Raw genomic sequence first — 6727 nt, forward strand, 5'->3', positions numbered from 1 at the left:
GGATGATGGGGAAAGATAGTTTAAAATGGCAAATCTGACTTTGCACTCTCGGTGGCTTGGCTTTGCCATATGCGAATGAAATTCATAAAAAGCTAAAATAAAATGGCAAATCTGACTGACTTCGGCAATCCCCAGACTTTTATTTGTTCAGTCATTTGATATTTTATTGTTTTTTTTTTCCTCACCACATAAATTGAATTTGTATATATTTTAATGTTATGTGCTTGAAAATGATGTTATTTAGGTTGATACACGGGTTTTATTTATTTTGATGTAAAGATTGTCGGAGATTATAAAAATAAAAATAAAAAAGTATTAAAAAAATGTATGAAAAAATTAGAGGAAAAAAATTATATTCTAATATTATAGAAAGGAAGATAACTAATCCGATTTAAAATTCAAATTTTGAGTCATTAGCCAAAGAGAGCAACTTCAGGTTTGTCGGATGATTAGTTCAATTCACACTAACAAATCATAAGCTACCATGTTGGAGGTGCAGCAAATTACAACATAGATTCTCATAGGTGATTTTTTTTTTTTTTTAACGATTTTGATCTTACCTCCACCCTCTGTCGCTCTCTATTTCTCCATCTTTCTCTCCCTCCCTACCTCTCCCACCCTGTGACCTGCTCTTCCCCTTATCAAATCTCCAGTTGTTGCTCCCATCAACTGAGAGATTTGTAGCCATCGACAAGGGATAGGTGAGAGTATTCTCATTTGGATGTTTATCTACGTTTCTGGACGATTTTGTCGCCTTTAAATGCGTCGTTTGAATGCTGAGAAAATGTCATTTCTGTTTGGATGCTAAGAAATATATTGTTGTTTGGATGGTGAAAAAATGTGGGATCCTACTTTTTCTTCTTTTTGGTTCTCAGAATTTGCCCTTGTCCCACCGTAGCTACCATAAATCTATTACATGTTGGGTGTAAAAGAAAAATATACATTGGACCAATTTTAAGGTCTTTCCTTATCCCAACTTTACCTAATTCAACGAGGATACGAGGGACGTTTGGATTCGCAAGTTATCTCAGCTCATCTCAACTCATCTCAACTCATTTCATTACTATTCTTTACTATTCAGCAACTTTAACTCACAAATCTCACTACTATTCACAACTCATCTCATTACTATTCACAATTCATCTCAGCTCATCTCATCTCAAATCATCTCAAATCATCTTTGAATCCAAATCCTTAATAATTATTTTATAATTTATATATAATAAAATTAAATTTTAATTTTATAAAAGTACCATCCATTTTATATAGAATTATAAAATCTGTGTAAAATAGTTATAAGTTAATCATTCTTTCTATTTGCATGCCTCCTATATATAATATGAAAGACAACACATAATCTTTAGTAATTTATTCTGTCAAAGTTTAAGATGGATAATTTTTTATAAGTCTTCTTACAAAAATATTTCTATAGAAGTCCTTTAAAAAATAAATAAAATTTATTTTTACGAAGTGACATAATTGCAATACTGTTGATTGAAAAAGATAAGCCGTAAAATAGTTGGATTCTCCATTTTTATACCACATGTATCTTATTTCTGTAAGTCTATTGCCACTCATAAATAATACACTTACCAAAATTTAACCTCTCTATAATTTACTAATAAAATAATAAATTTTTAAGAATTTAATGGCCTTTCTTTTATTTTAATGTTTGGTAATCCATAATGTTTGGTATTAAGAATACTTAATAAAAACATTATATTATATTTATATTTATTGTATATAATGATCAGTTTGTTAGGCACAGATATCTTGAACCCATGCGTTACTTTACCATCTACGTACCCGATGTTCCTAATCAACATGCCTTAATGAAACTAAATTTACATGATGCCTTTGTCTGACAACATTCAAAGATGTCAGTGAAAGTTTAGCAAATATGGAAATTATTTTATTTTAGGTGAAACGGTTCAATACTCAACAATTAATTAATTTTATATTACAAGCCAAATTAACTACAAATCATTAACGAATACATGATCATGTATTTTAGCTAGCTTCCTATAAATTACTTGAAAGGGAATTAGGATTTATCAAACTTTAGGATTTATAAATATATAATAAGTTGTGGGTTACTACACTGATTTGCAAAGACTATCACATGATATATGATCGGGTTGTGCGGTTAGGGGTGTGCACTGATTTAGTTAGAGTTCAAATCTGATTACGACTTGTATAGGTTCTGATCTGACTCTGATTCCAACTTGTCGGAACATAGTTGAATTTGAGTTTTCAACTTTGGGTTTCATTTTTTCAGCTTCATATTTAGTCCATTTAAAAAAAATTGTGGGCTTTCAAATATCAAATTTTTGAAATAAATTAACAACTAAAACTAAATCATTCACTACTAATTTACTTTTATAGTAATATCTAACTTATTTCTATACTAGACTTATACTATAGTTTCTAATTACATGTTATCATATTATAGTATTACATATTATTTTTAGTATCTAATCAAATGTTGTTATACTATAATACTACATGTTATTATATTATATTAGTGTCTAATTACATATTATTATACTTTAAATAAATTGGTATTATGTGTTATTAACTTAATATACTAAACTTATTAGTTATTTTTATACTAGTGTTTAAATACATGTTATTATACTTTAAGTAAATTAGTAAATGTATAATTAACTTATTGTACCAGACTTATTTAAATATTAGTGTCTAATTTATTTCTATACTTGATTATATATAGTAGTAATACTATAATGTTTACATATACTAAACTATTATTAGTCTATTTATATTATAGTACAAGTATATTATTTTATAATAATTAGCTCATATTAGTATATTATTGAATTTAATCATACAAGTTCAAGTTATATAATTAAGTATAGTAGTATATATGATAAATATATAGATAAATACATATTTTTAATATCTAATTACATGTTATTAAACTATATTTTTAGTATCTAAGCCATAAAATAGTTGGATGCTCCACTTTTATACCACATGTATTTTATTTTTGTAAGTGTATTGCTACTTAGAAATAATACACTTATAAAAATTTAACTTCTCTACAATTTACTAATAAAATATTAATTTTTTTAAAAATTTTATGACCTTTTCTTTTATTCTAATGTGTTTGAATTTTTTAAAAATATATTATTTTACTATATAATAGTAAATTAATTGTAATTTTATTGTCATCGTATCAATTCTGCAAAGTAATTCAAACACAAATTATTTAAAAGAACAATCTTATAATTAAGAACACATTAGTTTAGCTTAAGAATATGTTGAAGGGTGCTGACCTTATCTAAGCCATTGCTTATAGGATTCCACTTGGGCCCCCCGTTCATATAAGGGGAGCGCGCGGTTGCTAGGGGATGTGGCTTGAGTTGGGCCCAGGCTTACTCGAGATTTTATCCCGTCCAGCAGGTTCCTAAAAAATATATATATAAATAAATTTGTAAGTATAAAATAACATTGTTTTATATTTACAAACGAGTATATAACTTAAAAAGTTGAAACCCTAATTTATTCTCCTCTCTCTCTCTCTCTCTCTCTCCCTCTCCCTCCCTCCCTCCCTCTCTCATTCTCTCCTCCTCCTTTACCTATTTTCAATTTTTCTTCTCGTTCTTGAAGCAAATATTCTATAGATTCTTTGAAAACTCAAAGCAAATTTCGTTTGAAAATTAGAACAAACATAAAATAGACAATTTATGATACATTGACAAACATGTAGAGATGATTGTAGTAAAGTTTTTCTTGAATTGTAGCAAAAAATTGCCAAAGTTGAAGTGCTAGCTTTGTTATATGTTGTATTGCATAGGTAATATTCCAACAGCGCTTGCATGCAAGATTCATTAGGGAATCTAGAAAAAATGAACATATTAGCCAATCTTGACACCTCATTCATCCCCTTCTGAATCCGACCTTAAATCCCAATGTGCAAATTACATGCACCAACCTCTTGAAGGGCATCCATGTAATGTAACTGCATGCATGCTCCATACAATTGGCAACATTATCAATCAAGTACGCCTAGTTTCCTAATTTTTTCCCCTACATGTAGCACTTTGTCATTTTTTTTTACAAGCAACACAGTTATATATAAGCCTAATCAACATGGGTCAACCGATTTGATCAAGCTTTATGAGATGTAATGACTAATTTTTTTCTAAGGGTCAAAAACTCATTTCAATAATTAACTGGTTTACTTTGTTGTTGAAAAAGTTTTGGAGATAATAATAAATTCACTACAATAGAAAAGGTTTTTTTGGGAAAAAAATTTTCTACCCAAAAACTGGATTTTTTGAACTTACATTCTACTGTTCAAACAAGTTTGGTAATTTAATTAAACGACATGAGTTTGATTGCTTCTGTTTGAATGAATTAAGTGTTTGAACTTAGGGGTGGGCAAAACTTCAGGTGGCTCCGACTCCGATCGACATCCACTCTGATTTCGACTCCATTGGAGTCGAAAAATTCAAAATTTAGAGTCAGAGTTACTCTAAAAAGACTATCGGAGTTGGAGCTAATATCGACTCTAACTCTCGAAACCCAGATCCAACAATTTTGGTCGGGCAAGAAAGTAGCTGGAAGTGAAAAAGAAGAAAACAACTAAGCAAATAGCCTGGTCTAGTCCTATATGTTGCAATAAGCAAAGATGATGTGACAATTTATAAAAAAACGACAGAAGATCAGATGAGTAACATGTTGGATGGTATGCAGAACTGAAATTCAATTGCGTCCCTTGTGCTCTAAACAACTCCCTCCAGAAACTACTGGTAAATGTAACATCACGATCTGTGACAATTGTAGCTAGTATCCCATGTGGTTTAACAACTTGGGAAATAAACAATTTAGCTATTTTAGCAGCAGTGTAGGGATGAGACAATGGCAAAAAATGGCCATATTTAGGAATCGTTCAACTACCACCAGAATTACTGAAAACCCTTGTGACAAAGGAAGAGCCTTAATAAAATCCCTGGAGATATCACTCCAGGATTTAGTAGGAATTGGCAAAGGCTGTAGCAACCCAGCTGGCTAGAAATTCTCTACTTTACGCCTTTGACAAATAGAGTATTCCTTAATAAACCTTTTTATATCCCTTTTCATACCAACCCAACAGAAATATGCCTTAGCTCTATGTAATGACTTTTGATAACCAGAGTGACCACCAAAAGCACTACTATGGATAAACTGCAACACTTGGACTTTAAAGGAGATTGTGCAAATAAGAACAATCTGTCTTTCTTGAGAAGCAACCTATTCCTCACTTCAAACCCTTTACCTTCCACTGACCCTTGTTGCAACTTCTTACAAATATTAGAAACCTCTTCAACATGAACATAAGACCGCCTCAACTGTTGCAAGCAAATTGGATCCAACACTGTGATGACAAGAAAAATAGGATCTTCTCCTTAACTTCATATTTCCTCGAAAGTGCATCTACTGCAACATTATCCCTACCCTTCTTATATTCTATGGTAAAGTCATAGCCCAAGAACTTAATGATCCACTTTTACTGAGATGGTGTACCAACCTTTTACTCTAACAGGAACTTTAAGTTTTGCTGATATGTTCTTATAACAAAAGTACCCCCCAGCAAATAGGGTCCCCACTTCTTTACTGCATAGACCAAAGCTAAAAGATCATTTTCATATGTAGATGAATCCAAGGCTTTACCTTTAAGGGCATGACTAAGGTAAGCCAAAGGTCTTGCATCCTGTATCAAAACTTCCCTAGTTCCCCTTCCTGAAGCATCACATTCAATAAAAAATGGTTTGGAGAAATTTGGGAGGGCCAGAACTGGGGGTTCTATCATAGACCTCTTCAATTACTCGAAGGCTTGAGTTGCCTCATCACTCTAAAGAAATGCATCTTTTCTTTGTAAATGTGTTAATGGTGCAACAATCAAGTTATAATTCTTCACAAAGTTCTTGTAGTAGTCTGTTAAACCTAAGAATCCCCTAAAGGACTTAAGGGATATAGGTATTGGCCAATCCACCATAGATTTAATTTTGGAAGGGTCTGCCTTCACCCCTGCAGCAGACACCAAATGACACAAGTATTCTATTTCCTGACAACAAAATCTACATTTGCTCTTCTTAGCAAACAATGTGTTCTTTGCTAAGGTGTCTAATATCAATGAAAGCTTATGCATATGTTCTTCTCTATTTTTACTAGATATAACTATGTCATCAAAACAATACAACGACAAACTTACTTAGGAAAGGCTGAAATAACTCATTCATCAAGGCCTGATATGTAGTTATGGCATTGGTTAAACCAAAAGGCATAACCAAGAATTTGTAATGCTCTTGATGTGTTCTGAAAGTAGATTAGAAATATCAATGTCCCTCACCCTTATCTGATGATAACTTGATCTGAGGTCGAATTTAGAAAAAAATTGTAGCCCCAAATAGTTCATCTAGTAGCTCATCTAAGACAGGAATAGGAAACTTATCATTAATTGTTTCCTTATTTAGTGCTCTATAGTCTATGCACATTCGCCAACTGCTATAAGAATTCTTCAGTAAGAGCACAGGTGAAGAAAATGGAGATTGATTGCTTCTAATTACCCCAGCCTTTTAACAATTCCTTCACTATCTTCTCTATCTCAACCTTTAGAATAAAGGGATATCTGTAGGGTCTCACAGAAACTAGTAATGTCCATTCTTTAAGATCAATTTGGTGATCTTTACTTCCTCAGGTGATAACCATTTAGGTTCCTCAA

Source organism: Juglans regia, chromosome 16 (assembly GCF_001411555.2).
Source record: "Juglans regia cultivar Chandler chromosome 16, Walnut 2.0, whole genome shotgun sequence".
NCBI classification, from domain to species: domain Eukaryota; kingdom Viridiplantae; phylum Streptophyta; class Magnoliopsida; order Fagales; family Juglandaceae; genus Juglans; species Juglans regia.